Source organism: Hemiscyllium ocellatum, chromosome 17 (assembly GCF_020745735.1).
Source record: "Hemiscyllium ocellatum isolate sHemOce1 chromosome 17, sHemOce1.pat.X.cur, whole genome shotgun sequence".
Taxonomy (NCBI): domain Eukaryota; kingdom Metazoa; phylum Chordata; class Chondrichthyes; order Orectolobiformes; family Hemiscylliidae; genus Hemiscyllium; species Hemiscyllium ocellatum.
The window spans coordinates 74,375,790-74,392,698 of record NC_083417.1 but is presented as its reverse complement, the minus strand read 5'-3'; the positions used below and the strand labels follow the sequence as shown (position 1 = coordinate 74,392,698).

At 46.8% G+C, this 16,909-nt stretch overlaps 1 protein-coding gene across 6 annotated transcripts in view; it reads right to left on the bottom strand.

Moving 5' to 3' along the window:
- dok4 (docking protein 4) overlaps positions 1 to 16,909 on the bottom strand; it is an 82,299-nt gene that overhangs the window by 53,789 nt on the left and 11,601 nt on the right. Inside the window, exon 1 of one of the 6 annotated variants that reach the window (XM_060837869.1) lies at positions 16,246 to 16,283. The exons of 4 other annotated variants lie outside the window; for them this stretch is intronic. The gene's annotated coding sequence lies outside the window, so the exon portion shown is untranslated. Of the gene's footprint in view, positions 1 to 6,397; positions 6,486 to 16,245; positions 16,284 to 16,909 lie in introns of those variants that run through there. One more of the 6 variants, XM_060837870.1, reaches the window with a different exon arrangement.

Below are 16,909 nucleotides of genomic sequence, written 5' to 3'. Positions count from 1 at the left end.
CTACCTGTTAGGTCACTTTGTCAAAAAAACTCAATAAGATTCATTAGGCACGACCTACCCTTCACAAAACCGTGCTGACTGCTCCTGATCAGATTATTCTTTTCTAGATGGTTATAAATCCTATCTCTTATAACCTTTTCCAACACTTTACCAACAACTGAAGTGAGACTCACTGGTCTGTAATTACCAGGGTTGTCTCTACTACCCTGTTTGAACAAGGGAACCACATTTGCTATCCTCCAGTCCTCAGGCACTATTCCTGTAGACAATGATGATTTGAAGATCAATGCCAAAGGCTCGGCAATCTCTTCCCTTGCTTCCCAGAAGATCCTAGGATAGATCCCATCCGGCCCAGGGGACTTGTCTATTTTCACACTCTGTAGTATTTCTAATACCTCTTCCTCGTGAACCTCAATCTCTTCTAGTCTAGATGCAAATATCTCTGTATCTTCCTCGCCAACATTTTCATTTTCTATAGTGAAAACTGTCAAAAAATATTTATTTAGTGCTTCCCCTATCTCCTCTGACTCCACACACCACTTCCCACTATTATCCTTGATTGGCCCTAACTTAACTCTCGTCATTCTTTTATTCCTGACATACCTATGGAAAGCCTTAGGGTTAACCCTGATCCTATCCGCCAACAACTTCTCATGTCTCCTCCTGGCTCTGAGCTCTCTTTTTAGGTCTTTCCTGACTTCCTTGTAACCCTCAAGCTCCCTAACTGAGTTTTTGCATTTTGTCCTAACATAAGCCTCCTTCTTCTTCTTGACCAGGGATTCCACTTCCTTAGTAAACCACGGTTCACGCGTTCTATATCTTCCTCCCTGCCTGACAGGTACATATTTATCTCGGACACACAGGAGCCTTTCCTTGAATAAACTCCACATTTTTGATGTGTTCATCCCCTGCAGTTTCCTTCCCCATTCTATGCTTCCTAAATCTTTCCTAATTGCATCATAATTTCCCTTCCCGCAGCTGTAACTCTTGCTCGGTGGAGTACACCTATCCCTTTCCATCAATAATGTAAACCTGACAGAATTGCGATCGCTGTCTCCAAAGTGCTCACCTACTTCCAAATCTAACACCTGGCCAGGCTCGTTACACAGTGCCAAATCTAAAGTGGCTTCGCCCTTGTTGGCCTGTCTACATACTGTGTCAGGAAGCCCTCCTGCACACACTGGACAAAAACTGACCCATCTATAGTACTCGTACTGTAGTGATCCCAGTCAATATTTGGATCGTTGAAGTCCCCCATGACAACTACCCAGTCTCTCTCACTCCCATCGAGAATCATCTTTGCTATCCTTTTCTCTACATCTCTTGAACTATTCGAAAACTCCCAGCATGGTGACTTCTTTCCTGTTTCTAACCTCAGCCCATAACTACCTCAGTTAACGAGTCCCCAGACATCCTTTCTACAACTGTAATATTGTCCCTGATCAACAATGCCACACCTTCCCCTCTTTTACCATCTTCTCTGTTCTTACTGAAACATCTGAATCCCGGAACCTGCAACAGCCATTCCTGTCCCTACTCTATCCTGTCTTCATAATGGCCACAACATCGAAGTCCCAGGTACCAACCCACGCTGCTAGTTCACCCACGTTATTTCGGATGCTCCTCGCACTGAAGTACACACACTTCAATCCAGGTTCTCACTTGCCAGTGTCAGATTTTGGAACTCCCTACTCTCATCCTCTTCTGGACCTGTCCTACAATTTTGGTTCCCATCCCCCTGCTGTATTAGTTTAAATCCACCTTAATAGCCTTAGCAAATCTCCCCCCCCCCCCCAAGGATATTGGTACCCCTCTGGTTTAGATGAAGACCATCCTGCATATAGAGGTCCCACCTACCCCAGAAAGAGCTCCAATTATCCAAAAACCCGAAACCCTCCCTCCTGCACCATCCCTGTAGCCACGTGTTCAACTCCTCTCTCTCCCTATTCCTTGCCTCACTAGCACATGGGACGGGCAACAAACCACAGAAAACAACTCTGTTCATCCTAGCTCTAAGCTTCCATCCTTGGTCCCTCAATTTCTGCCTCAAGTCCTATCTCTCTTCCGACCTATGTCGTTGGTGCCAATGTGGACCACGACTTGGGGCTGCTCTCCCTCTCCCTGAAGGATCCCAAAAACTCGATCAGAGACATCACAGACCCTGGCACCTGGGAGGCAACACATCAACCGTGAGTCTCTCTTGTCCCTACAGAACCTCCTATCTGTCCCCCTAACTATCGAGTCTCCAATGACTACTGCTCTGCTCCTCTTCCCCCTTCCCTTTTGAGCAGCAGGTGCCCCACTGCTTTCCCCTGGTAAGTCGTTCCCCCCGCCCCTCACCCCCCAACAGTTTCCAAAACGGTATAATTATTGTTGAGGGGAATGGCCACAGGGGATCCCTGCACTGCCTGCCGGTTCCCTTTCTGTCCCCTAACTGCCACCCATCTGTCTTTTTCTTTCATCTGGGGAGTGACTACCTCTCTGTAAGTCCTGTCAATAACCCCCTCTGCCTCCCGAATGATCCGAAGTTCATCCAACTCCAGCTCCAGTTCCCTAACACGGTTTTCTCCTCTCTGGATTACGCGCAGGTCCTTGATGATTACTGACTGAAAAGTGCCAAAGCAATAATTATCTTGCCAACTCAGTTAACCTCACTTTGTCAAATACCCTTGCTGAAAATCCAGCCCATTCCACTCCCTGGCCATCAGAGAAATCTGACTCACTAGTGACCCACCAGAACTCTTCTGATGAAGTGTCACAGAATCTGAAATGTTAAGTCTGCTTTCTCTCTATGGATGCTAAATTTCTCCAGCAATTTGTTTTGTTTCAGATTGCCAGCATTTGCAGTTCTTCATTTTCTCTGTACCTGTTCTGATAGAATCCTCTATAACTATTGCATTTCTACATCCTTCTCTTCCCTGCCTGCGTTCCTGATGAAGGGCTTATGCCCAAAACGTTGATTCTCCTGCTCCTCAGATGCTGCCTAACCTGCTGTGCTTTTCCAGCACTTCACTCTCAACTCCTCCCTGCCTGGAGTCAACTTAAGAGTTGAAAAGGGTAGCACTGCAAAGGAACAGCAAGTAAGGCAGCATTCCAGGGGCAAGAGAGTCATCCTGTCGGGCATCAGGAATGTGGAGGGGAAAGGAGGCTGAGAGATAAGTAGGAGGGGTGGGGGTGCAGCTAGGGGAAAGGTAGACGGGAAGGTGATAGGTGGATGCAGGTGGGAGATACGCTGGGAGATCAGAGGGGTTTGGCAGCGGGGTGTGGGTCTTATTGCACTCCTGCAAGGCGACATCTTAAACTGAGTATTTGTATGTTCCTACACCCCTATTAATGATCTGTCCTGCCACCTTTAATGACTTATATACATATATCCCTCGGTTCCCTACGCTTGTAGCCCCCATTAAAAGTCAACAATTAAATTGTCTCTCCATTTTATTCCTCAAATAAGGTGTTACCTCATGCTTCTCCACATTGAACTTCATCTGCTCCCTGTCAGCCCATTTCACCAACTTGTGCTGGAATATCTTTTTGCAGTTCAACTTCGTGTTCCTCACACTTTACAATCATTCAGATGTTATGTATAACCTACAAACCTAGCCCCCTAAGGTCTAAAGCATTTTTATGTAGCAAGAAAAGAAAATTTCTCAATACTGACCCCTGGGGAACTCCACTACAAAGCTCTCTCCTGACTGACAAAAGATCCATTAAATATTACTGTGTTTCCTATCCTTCAGTCACTTTCAGATCCAGATTGCTGCTGTCTTTCTTATTGCATCAGCTTTCAAAGAACAAAACACAATCCAGCTCGGGAACAGGCCCTTCAGCCTCACAAGCCTGCACTCAGGCATTTGGCTCTTCCTTCCTTTTCTATTCATATATTCATCCAGCGCATCTTGAATGTTACCCTTGAGTTTGTATCCACCACCTCCTCCACTTCACCCTGAGTATGAAAAACTTGCCTACACTCCCCCACCCTGGCACCTTGAACCTACGTCCCCTAGTAATTGATCCTCTCCCCCCTGGGAAAAAGCCTCATACTTTCCACTTTATCCACAATCTTACAGACTTCTGCCAAGTAGTCCCTCGACCCCCTGAGTTCCAGTGAAAATAAATCCAATCTACCAACCTTTCTTCATAGCTAAAATCCTCAAAACAGGCAACATCCTGGTAAACCTTTTCTGTACCGTCTCCAAAGCAGCTACATCCTTCTGGTAGTGTGGTGACCAGAACTACACACAACAAGTGTTGTGTGACACTGGGTCAAATGTCTGTTGGAAGTCTATGCACATCACAGCCACAGCATAACCCTGATCAACCCTCTCTTACCTCTTCAAAAATATACTTCAGCAATTTAGTTAACCATGATTTATCCTCAAGAAATTCATGCTGGCTCTCATGGTTTGCCTGCAGGTGTTCAGGTGACTGGCCATATTGTCCCAAGTTTATTATTTCTAAAAATCCCAGCACCCATACCAGATAAACCAACTGTTCTGGCAGTACAGGGAGCACAATGAAGGCTTACCAGACTGATTTCTGGAATGGCAGGATTGTGGTATAAAGAGAGATTGGATTGATTACGACTGGTAGAATGAGGAACTTATAAAATCCTGACAGGACTGGACAGGGTAAACATCCAGGGAAGGATGTTCCTGATGAGCAGGGAGTCCAGTACCAGGGGTTTAAAGATATGCAGCACACTGTTTAGGACTAAGATGAAGAGAAATTTCTACATGCAGACAGTGACGAGCCTGTGAAATTCTCTGCTACAGAAAAAGGTAGAGGCCAAAACATTAAATATTTTCAAGGAGTTAGATATGATTCTTAGGGCTAAAGAGATCAAAGTGTGTCCAGATAGGCCGCTCAAAATGATGGATTTATGATCTATTTAACAAGAATAAACAACAACTGAGGCATGCTGGGAGATGGAGGCAAACCTTGACCAAAGTGACTGTGCTAATAAACATGCTGCAGAATCCAGACAGGCTGCAGCTATACACATACAGCATGTAAGTGACTGGTCCTGAACACACACACACCATGGCTGCTGGGGGAAAAAAAAAGGAAAAAAAAAGAAAAAAAAGAAGAAAAAAAAGCAAAAAAAATGTAAGTGTCTGGAAGCTGCAGACCACACAATACACAGTACACAGTACACACCCGAATTTGGGTTTGAATAGGGTTGACTGGAAACACCGGGGTGTGTACCAGACAATGGTGGGGGCTACGTGCTGCCCAACAGCTCAAGGAATGCATGCCTAAGGACTACCCTACCATCGACATGCCAACACCTGGCTGGGTCTGATCGATCAGGGTGAACGAACCTGCTCAATCCAGTAAGGACCCACCCAAAAAGGCACAAACTTTCAGGTATAAGAATTGCCACAATACCATGCCGAGCAACAGTAACTGGAGACCAACCACTGGGAAGGGAAGACACCCCTGAGAGACCATCGGGAGAAGATCAGACAACCATCACCACCTGGATCAAGGCCAAGATTTAGTATGGGGTACATGATCATCCAGAGTTAAGCTAGATTTGTAGTGTAAATCATTAGTTTATACTGTATTTTGTTGTTATAATATTGTGTCAAACAAATGAATAATATTGTTTATGATTTAGAGTTGTCTAGCAGTTCCTTTGCTCGACAAAAAGGAATGGAGAGAAAATAGGAACAGAAAACAGATTGTGATGGTCAGTCATGATTGTATTATTTGATGGAGCAGGCGTGAAGGGCTGAATGGCCAATCCCTAATTTCTATGTTTCTATTTAAAATTTCAGGCACCTGCTTGTCACAGGCCACTTGGGTGTTTTCCTATTTTCTTGGTGGTGGAAATTGAATAAAGATTCGTACACATTGTGTCTCTCACTGTGTCTCACACCTGCACACACACACCATGGGTGCTGGGAAAAAATAAGCACTACCGCAGTTAGGCGGTAGTGTGGGGGTTTAAAAAAAAGGGGAAAAAAAGAAAAAAAAGAAAAAAACATAAAATTTCAGGCACCAATTCCGAGTCTATAGAAAACTGAAACATTACGGCAAGTGCCTTCACAATATTGATCTCACTTCACTCACAATCCTTCAAGCACCTTATCCGGCCCACGGTGTATCCCCACGGCCAGACTCACAGAGTGTCCCCACGGCCAGACCCCCCCGGAGCGTCCCCACGGCCAGAACCACCCCAGAGTGTCCCCACGGCACGTCCCCCTGGCCAAACACCCCCAGAATGTCTCCACGGCCGGACCCCCCCAGAGTGTCCCCACGGTCAGACCCCTCCCCCAGAGTCTCTTCATGGGCAGACCCCCCCGGAGTGTCCCCACGGCCAGATCCACCCCCCCCCCCCCCACCCGAGTGTCCCCACGGCCAGACCCCCCAGAGAGTCTCCAACACCTTCTACCTTTTTAGCTTTGTCCCTTGGATTGCTTCTGGAAAGAAAGTGGCAAATTCGAGTGGAGGTGACACAGAGGGCTGCGCAGGAAATGTTGTCGACCAGAGAAAGCTGGAGCCATTAATCTACAGGGAAGCTCGGCAGCTCAGCAATCCTTCAGTGTGTCATGGGCACTGGAACCTTGCTGAACCAGCAGCCACAGTCTCCAGGATAAGTGAGAGAGGGAGGCTGGGAATGAGCTTTGGTATTTAGACATGAAACATCAAGACAGGCTCCACAAGATTTTCTGACAGAAACTGAGAAAAAGGCTCTGCAATTAGCGTCTGATCATTCACCCCATCCCCCTCCTTTGCCAGTCAAGCTCTCCCCACCACCCAAGTTCCCATAGTGAGCCTCAGTGTCATCTTCCTTCAGTGCCTGGAGGAATTGTCAGCAGCTCCCTGTGACAACTCATTGAAACACAGTAACAGCATCAAATCGCCAACACCCAGATCGTCAGCAACCATGCAAATTGTGTAGCAATAAACTGGGTTGAGGAACATTCCAGGTTTGACCAGAGACCAACAATCTGGGAGGTTTGATGCTCTTTGAGTGGAATCCAGCAATTTGAAAGCTGTAATTATCAGGCTCACATTCCTCAGCCCCAGGCTGCGACAGACATAGAACAGATGATCTGTGGGGGAGAAAAGGGAAACGGCAGCACTCAGTTCTGATGTGACTCAGAGTTTTGGATTGTTTTGTGTCATACTCTACTACAGCAGAGAGTGACTCCACCAGAGGAACTAGATACACTCAGGCATCAGTAAGGCAGTAATGAAAGTCATATATTGATGAATTATTGCTCGGTGAGCCAGAATGTAACTATTGCAAAAAGCAGGCATGAAGTTGATGTTTTTTGTCTTGCTGACTTGCAAGAAAATCAACTTGATCAAGGAACAAGAATTTATTTGAGTTGTTTTCATGGAGTTGCAGCAGAACCTATAAACTGCCTTTAGTTAACTGACTAGATTCAAACCAGGCAGGTCAACTCTAACCAGCCAGGAGATTGCTGTGGCAAACGCAGCAGTGATGAGCAGACCTCCTGACCCTTTCCACAATGAAAAGGGCATAGTATACTCTACTTTGGAGAAACTAAACACAGCTGAAAATGTGTTGCTGGAAAAGCGCAGCAGGTCAGGCAGCATCCAAGGAGCAGGAGAATCAATGTTTTGGGCATGAACCCTTCTTCAGGAATGAGGAAAGTGTGTCCAGCAGGCTAAGATAAAAGGTAGGGAGGAGGGACTTGGGGAAGGGGCATTCGAAATGCAATAGGTGGAAGGAGGTTAAGGTGAGGGTGATAGGCCAGAGTAGGGGTGGGGGCGGAGAGGTCAGAAAGACGACTGCAGCTTAGGAAGGTGGTGCTGAGTTTGAGGGATTTGACTGAGAGAAGGTGGGGGGGGTGGGGGGGGGGGAGGGGAATGAGGAAACTGGAGAAATCTGAGTTCATCCCTTGTGGTTGGGAGGTTCCTAGGTGGAAGATGAGGCACTCTTCCTCCAGCCGTCGTGTTGCTATGGTCTAGCGATGGAGGAGTCCAAGGACCTGCATGTCCTTGATGGAGTGGGAGTGGAAGTTGAAGTGTTGAGCCACGGGGTGGTTGGGTTGGTTGGTCCGGGTGTCCCAGAGGTGTTCTCTGAAACGTTCCGCAAGTAGACGGCCTGTCTCCCCAATGTAGAGGAGGCCATATCGGGTGCAGCGGATGCAGTAAATGATGTGTGTGGAGGTGCAGGCGATTTTTGGCAGATATAGAAGGATCCCTTGGGGTCTTGGAGGGAAGTAAGGGGGGGGGCGGGGGAGAGATGTGAGCACAAGTTTTGTATTTCTTGCGGTTGCAGGGAAGGTGCCGGGAGTGGAGGTGGGGGGTGTGGACCTGACGAGGGAGTCACAGAGGGAGTGGTCTTTTCGGAACGCTGATCGGGGAGGGGAGGGAAATATATCCCTGGTGGTGGGGTCTGTTTGGAGGTGGCGGAAATGACGACGGATGATACGATATATATGGAGGTTGGTGGTGTGGTCAGTGAGGACCAGTGGGCTTCTGTCCTGGTGGTGATTGGAGGGGCAGGGCTCAAGGGCTGAGGAGCAGGAAGTGGAGGAGATGCGGTGGAGAGCATCGTCGATCACGACTGGGGGGAAATTGCGGTCTTTGACGAAGGAGGCCATCTGGGTTGTTCGGTATTAGAACTGGTCCTCCTGGGAGCAGATGCAGTGGAGACGAAGGAATTGGGAATATGGGATGGCGTTTTTACAGGGGGCAGGGTGGGAGGAGGTGTAGTCTAGGTAGCTGTGGGAGTCGGTCTGTTTATAGTAAATGTCCGTGTTGAGTCGGTCCCCGAGATAGAAATGGAGAGGTCTAGAAAGGGGAGGGCGGAGTCGGAGACAGTCCAGGTAAATTTGAGGTCGGGGTGGAAGGTGTTAGTAAAGTGGATGAACTGTTCAACCTCCTTGTGGGAGCACGAGGCAGCGCCGATACAGTCATCGATGTAGCGGAGGAAGAGTGCCTCATCTTCTGCCTAGGAACCCTCCAACCACAAGGGATGAACTCAGATTTCTCAAGTTTCCTCATTTCCCCTCCCCCCACCTTCTCTCAGTCCCAACCCTCGAACTCAGCAACACCTTCCTAACCTGCAATCGTCTTTCTGACCTCTCCGCCCCCACCCCACTCCGGCCTATCACCCTCACCTTAACCTCCTTCCACCTATCGCATTTCCAATGCGCCTCCCCCATGTCCCTCCTCCCTACCTTTTATCTTAGCCTGCTGGACACACTTTCCTCATTCCTGAAGAAGGGCTCATGCATGAAACGTCGATTCTCCTGCTCCTTGAATGCTGCCTGACCTGCTGTGCTTTTCCAGCAACACATTTTCATCTCTGATCTCCAGCATCTGCAGTCCTCTCTTCCTCCTTGAAACTAAACACAGACTGGGTGACCACTTGCAGAACACTCCAACCTTCAAGATGTTTTAATACAGTGTCCTGTTTGTATGTCCACATGCCTGTGCTCGGCATGCTGCAATGCTCCAGCGAATCACAGCGAAACCTGGAGGAGCAACATCTCATTTTCAAACTTGGCACTTTACAGCCTTTTGGGCTCAATATTGAGTTCAACACCTTCACAGTGTGAATCCATTTCTTCCCTTCCTTTTAGCTTTGCTGGTTACAGTCTCTGCCAAAAGGTGTGGCGCTGGGAAAGCCCAGACAGAGAGGCAGCATTCGAGGAGCAGGAGAGTCGACGGTTTGAACATTAGCTCTTCATAGGAAGGGGGATGGGCAAGGGGGCTGAGAGATAAATGGGAGGGACATAGGACTTGGGGTAGGTAGCTGGGAATGCGATAGGCAGATGAAGGTTAGGGTGAAGGTGGTTGGGACGGGATGGATAGGTGGGAAGGAAGATGGACAGGTAAGATAGTTCAAGAGGGCGGTGCTGAATTGGAGGATTGGGCCTAGGATAAGGTGGGGGGAATGGGGATGAGAAAACTGGTGAAATGGACATTGATCCCATGCGGTTGGAGGGATCCAAGGCAGAAGATGAGACTTCCTCCAGATGTCGGGTGGTTAGAGGTTGGTGATGGAGGAGGCCCAGGACATTCTCTGTCACCAAGAGCTCTCTCCCCTCCTCTCATACTCCAGTGGGACTATCTGTTCTATCCAGTCTGGCAGGTAGACACACCATTTTTGTGCCATTCTCACATTCCAATCACTTAATCTTAACAATCAACATCCCTTCTCCTCCAGCACTCCTCCCTCCTATTGTTGCCTCCTCCACACTTCACTTCAGCTTTGATAAAGTGTCATCTAAACTTGAAACATTAGTTTGATTTCTCCCCATGCATGCTGCCTGACCCGTTGTGATCTCCAGCAGTTTTTGTTTCCAGTATAGGTTCCATCATCTGCAGTAATTTGCTCCTGGAGTGCGTGGGCAAATTCCTTTTGGCAACACAGAACAGTGTCTTGTTCATTCATATATGCAGTTTCTAGCACATGCAACTTAATCACACTACAAACCAATCTCTCAATCATAATTTGATTTCAGGTGCCTTTCTTAGCTCAGCCAGGATTACAGTATTTACTAAATGTTGGCCAATAAAAGAATCACTGTTAAAGTTGGAGTTAGAAACATAGAAAACATAGGCAGCTCTTTGAGCCATCATTCAATATGGATCGTGGCTGATCATGCAATCTCAGTATCCCATTCCTGCCCGTTCCCCGTACCCCTCGATCCCTTTAGCCGCAAGAGCCACATCCAGCTCCCTCTTGAATCTATCTAATGAACAACAACTTCTTGTGGGAGAGAATTCCACAGCTTCACAACTCTCTGTGGGAAGAAATCCTTCCTCATGTCAATCCTGAATGGCTTATCCCTTATGCTCAGACAGTGATCCTTGGTTCTGGATTTCCCCAACACCAGGAGCATTCTTCCCACATCGAGCCTGTCCAGTCCCATCAGGATTTTATATGTTTCTCTGAGATTCCCCTCATGATTCTAAATTCTAGTGAATACAAGCCTAGTCAACCAAGTATTTTTTTCATAGGCCATCCTGGGAATTTGCTGAACTTCCTCTAGAGCAAGAATGTCCTTCCTCAGACTAGGAGACCAAAACTGCACATAATACTCAAGGTGTGCTCTCACCAAGGCCCAGCAGAACTGCAGCAAGATATCCCCACTCTGATACACAAATCCTCTGGTTATGAAGGAAGCATGTCATTAGCTTTCCTCACTGCCTGCTGCACCTGCATGCCAACCTTCAGCGACTGACACTCGGGTCACAAAGAGATACAGCACGGAAACAGACCCTTCGGTCCAACCTGTCCATGCCGACCAGATATCCCAACCCAATCTAGTCCCACCAGCTAGCACCCGGCCCATATCCCTCCAAACCCTTCCTATTCATATACCAATCCAAATGCCTCTTAAATGTTGCAATTGTACCAGCCTCCACCACTTCCTCTGGCAGCTCATTCCATACACGTACCACCCTCTGTGTGAAAAAGTTGCCCCTTAGGTCTCTTTTATATCTTTCCCCTCTCACCCTAAACCTTTGCCCTTTAGTTCTGGACTCCCCGACCCCAGGGAAAAGGCCTTGTCTATTTACCCTATCCATGCCCCCTCATGATTTTATAAATCTCTATAAGGTCACCCCTCAGCCTCCGACGCTCCAGGGAAAACAGTTCCAGACTATTCAACCTCTCCCTGTAGCTCAAATCCTCCAACCATGGCAACATCCTTGTAAATTTTTTCTCAACTCTTTCAAGTTTCACAACATCTTTCCGATAGGAAGGAGACCAGAATTGCATGCAATATTCCAACAGTGGCCTAACCAATGTCCTGTACAGCCGCAACATGACTCCCAACTCCTGTACTCAATACTCTTGACCAATAAAAGAAAGCAAACCAAACACCTTCTTCACTATCCTATCTACCTGCGACTCCACTTTCTAGGAGCTATGAACCTGCACTCCAGGGTCTCTTTGTTCAGCAACACTCCTTAGGACCTTACCATTAAGTGTATAAATCCCGCTAGGATTTGCTTTCCCATCTCGTTACATTTCACTTTTTCATAAACTGCCACCATTTAGACAATAATCTGCCTTCCTGGTTTTGTGATCAAAATGACGAAAAGCAGTGGACCCAGCGCCGATCCTTGTGGCACACTCTTTAGTCACAGGCCTCCAGTCTGAAAAACAATCCCTCCACCATCACCCTCTGTCTTCTACCTTTGAACCAGTTCTGTATCCAAATGGCTACGTTTTCCCTGTATTTTGTGTGATTTAACCTTGCTAACCAACCTACTATGAGGATTCTTGTCAAACGCCTTACTGAAGTCAATGTAGACCATGTCCACCGCTCTGTTCTCTCCAACCCTCTTTGTTATTTCTTCAAAAACTCAAGTTTGTGAGACATGATTTAAAGCAAAGGAGATGGAGGCCAGTGCAGTTGCATGCTCCTCCTGAAGGTATATTGGTGTTAAGGTCACTACTGGGGGCCCTAATGACTTTGCCTGCGAGAAGTGCACCAAGCTCCAGCTCCTCACAGACTATGTTCAGGAACTGGAACTGGATGAATTTTGGATCATTCAGGATGCTGAAGGGGTGATAGAGAGGGATTATAGGGAGGTAGTCACACCCGAGCTACAGGACAAAGGTAGCTGGGTGACCTCAGGAGAGGGAATAGGCAGACAGTGGCCGTTCCCCTCAATAATGTGTATACCGTTTTGGATACTGTTGAGAGGGGGATAACCAGGTCTCTAGCATTGAGCCTGGCTCTATGGAATGGAGGAGAACAGGAGAGCAACAGTGATAGACGATTCAATCATGAGACAACAGACAGGAGATATTAATAGTCACAAGCAAGACTCCCGGATAGTGTGTTGCCTCCTGACTGCTAGGGTCAGGGATGTCTCTGATTGCATCTACAGGAACCTTAAAAGGGAAGAGAGAGCAGCCAGAAGTCATGGTACACATCGGTACTAGTGACATAGGTAGCAAATGGGAGGGGAACACAAAAAGAGAATAAAGGGAGTTAGGTTGGAATCTAGAAAGCAGGACAAGCAGAGTAATAATCTCAAGATTGCTACCACTGCCACGTGTTAGTGAGGTGAGGAATAGAGAGTGAGTGCAGCTGAACACACGGCTGCAGAGCTGGTGTAGGAGGGAGGGCTTCAGATGCATGGATCATTGGGGTATCTTCTGGGGAAGGTGGGACTTGTACAAGGAAAGACAGGTTGCATCTGAACTAGAGGGGTATCAATATCCTGAGCAGGTGGTTTGCTCAAGCTCTTCAGGAGGGTTTAAACAAGATTGGCAGTGGAGGGGTAGGGGATGTGAGCTGCACACCAGATGATGGAGCAAGTAGTGAACAGCCAGATGGTGCAAGCAGAGAGTCTGTGAGGAGGGATAGGCACTTGATAAGGAAAAGATGCAGTCAGTGTGATGGGTTGAAGTGTGTCTGTTTTAATGCAAGAAATATTAAGGAATAATGGTGACGAACTTACAGCATGGGTCAGTATTTGGAACTATGATGGTGTTGGCCATACGGATCAAGGAATATCTTACCCTCCACTCATTCTTTAACCCAGCCTTAGCTAACACTATCATTTCCTGCTTAATGAAATGGTTTTAAAAATACTTTAAAAATCAGTCAATGTTCGGATACAGAATGCACTCAGAGGGGGATTTCAATGTCCATCACCAAGAGTGGCTTGAGACAAAAAAAACCTGCAGATGCGGGAATCCAAAGTAGACAGGCAGGAGGCTGGAAGAACACAGCAAGGCAGGCAGCATCAGGAGGTGGAGAGGTCGATGTTTCGGGTATAACCCTTCTTCCGGAATGGGGCCCTGCCTGATCCTTGCTTCCTCAGTCTTAAGTAAACTTCCTTCTTCTTGACTAGACGTTCTATATCCCTTGTCACACAAGGTTCCTTTCACCTGACCATCCCTTCCATGGACAAACCTATCCAGCACTCACAACCTATCCAGCTCTCTAAACAACTCCCACATTTCTGTCATGCATTTCTCTAAGAACACCTGTTCCTAATCTAGGTGCCCCAGTTCCTGTCTCATAGCATTGTAATTCACCCTGCCCCAACTAAATACTTGCTCCTATCCCTCTCCATGAGTACAGTAAAGGTCATGGAATTGTGATCATTATCACCAAAATGCTGTAAGTTTTGTAAGTTTGAGACTCATTGCTAATCTGGGTGCAGGCTCTCAAACTGATCAGGTTTGCATCCAAACTGTGGTAAGACCACATTGTGTGAATCATTCCTATCTTCTTCAACAATCCCCAATCCAAGAAGATTGACCACCCAGCATCAGCATCCAGTATCACTGGGACAGAAAGCTCTTCAATTTTGGACATGTCTGGGCAAAGACAAATTAACCCCCAGGGTCTTCCACCTCCCTCAGTCTGCAGACGACCACTGTGCACAGGATGCGCAATGGATGCCTGAACCTTTCAAAACCATGTGTACGATATCTGGTGTCCTCTAAAACATCACCATGACAAAAGGTCCTCCACCAAACTCCCTGGGACAACTGAGTATCCCTCACACACATGCAGCACTACCCTATTACAGCAGCCTCTTCCCCTAAGGGAATAGCATCAATGAAGAGGTCTAGCAGCACATCAATGTTGCAACAATGTGCCTTTGACCACTGACATCTCTGTAATGTCAAAGTCCTGGCGTATTTATTTGTTGTTTGCTTTGGAATGTGGGTATCAATGGCCAGGCCAGCATTTATTGCTCATTCCTAATTGCCCAGAGAGCAGTAAGAGTAAACCACATTGCTGTAAGTCTGGAATCACATGTAGGAGAAAGTGAGAACTGCAGTTGCTGGAGATCAGAGCTGAAAATGTGTTGCTGGAAAAGCCCAGCAGGTCAGGCAGCATCCAAGGAGCAGGAGAATCGACGTTTCGGGCATGAGCCCTTCTTCAGGAATAAGGCTCATTCCTGAAGAAGGGCTCATGCCTGAAACGTCGATTCTTCTGCTCCTTGGATGCTGCCTGACCTGCTGCGCTTTTCCAGCAACACATTTTCAGCTGGAATCACATGTAGGCCAGTCCAGGTAAGGATGGCAGATTTCCTTCTCTAAAGGATATAGAGTCACAGAGACAGAGATGTACAGCATGGAAACAGACCCTTCGGTCCAACATGTCCATCCCAACCAGACATCCCAACCTAATCAAGTCCCATTTGTCAGCACTTGGCCCATATCCCTCTAAACCTTTCCTATTTATATACCCATCCAGGTGCCTTTTAAATGACAACATTTGTACTAGCCTCCACCACTTCCCCTGGCAGCACATTCCATACACGCACCACCCTCTGAATGAGAACGTTGCCCCTTAGATCTATTTTATATCTTTCCCCTCTCACCTTAAACTTATGCCCTCTAGTTCTGGACTCCCCCACCCCAGGGATAAGATGAGTGAACCATATGGAGTTTTCCAACAATCAACAACAGTTTCATCGTCATCATTTGACTCAACTCCAGACTTCCATTAAACTTAAAATCCACCATCTGCTATTGTGGGCTCCCTTCTCCAAGCTCACCAGTGGCCAATTCCGAACAGAAAAGGAATATGGGGATACACGCAAGGTGGCTCGCAAAAATGGGGTCACTGACACCACTGAGAACTCATCATGATACTTCCAGATCCAGGAGGAACAAGGCTCTTTGAGACTGAGTGACCTCAGTGTGAGCTGAAACAGTAGCGGCAGAGGAAGAGGAAAGAAGCTAATCTAGTGCTCAATTTCCATCTCCCCACACGATGTTACATCCCCAATGCAGAAAGCCTATGAATCCAAAATTGGACTCCTCAGTAATCTGAAGCCTGTCGATTCTGCTTGACTGACTGATGACACAGGATAGCAGCAGTGTCTCACGAGCCAGCACTGATAATATAGTGAGCAGGTCCATCCAATCTGCATGGAATAACCAATCTGTTCAGTAACCTCATTTTGTCATCATCGTCAAGTGGAACTTTCATATTCTTTGAAATTATTGCAATTGCAACTGAATGAATCAAAATACCATTTCAATCAACTCAATCCCATCACTGTTGGTCGATATGCAACCACTGCCCAACAGGGCTCTATGAAACCACTCTGTGATGAGTATACTCAATATCAGTTTGGAGCTTCTTATATCCAAGACTGTGCTATCAATATCATCATTTTCACTTCCCGAGCTTTCTATGTCGTGAAGCTCCGTGGAAGGCTTCACTTTTTACAATGGAATGATATCCACATCTGACTGCCTGTTGACCCTTCCATGGGAATTCCTGGGGTTCATTTAACTGTTTATCAACTGCCCAGAATTACCTTCAGTCTCACTCCTTTTGTGTCTCATTCTTTTCTTGCCTCGGAAAGGCCACAACGGTCGTGTTCGTGCAGTGGCAATAATTGAAGTAGTGGCTTTCTTAGGACTTTATTTTTTAACCATCCAACATCTGATCCAGAGAATTGAATTCTGACGTGCCAAATCCAGTTGAAACCAGGAGCCTGTCGATGTGTTGTAATTTAGCACAGCCCAGTAATTTAAAAAGGGAACACTGCATCACAAATCTTCAGGTTGAATTTCTACAACTTTGTACACAGTTATAGAGTCATAAAGGTCTACAGCACAGAAAAAAATCCCTTTGGCTCATTGAGTCTGTGTCGGTCAAAAACAACCACCTAACTATTCTAATCCCACTTGCAGCAATTGGGCCATCGCCTTGTACATCTTTGCATCGCAAACATACATCTAAATACTTCTTAAATATTATAAAGGGTTTCTGCTTCCTCATAATTTCATACATCTCAATCATGTCCCATTTCAATCTTTTCTGCATTAAAAAAAACACCTCCAGTCTGTCCAATATTCTTTCATAACTGAAACTCTCCAGGCAACATTCTGGTAAATCTCCTCTGCACCCTCTTCATCCCTCCTCTCATGTGGATTCTAGGACTGCATACAGTGTGGCCAAATCAAGTGTGTATACAA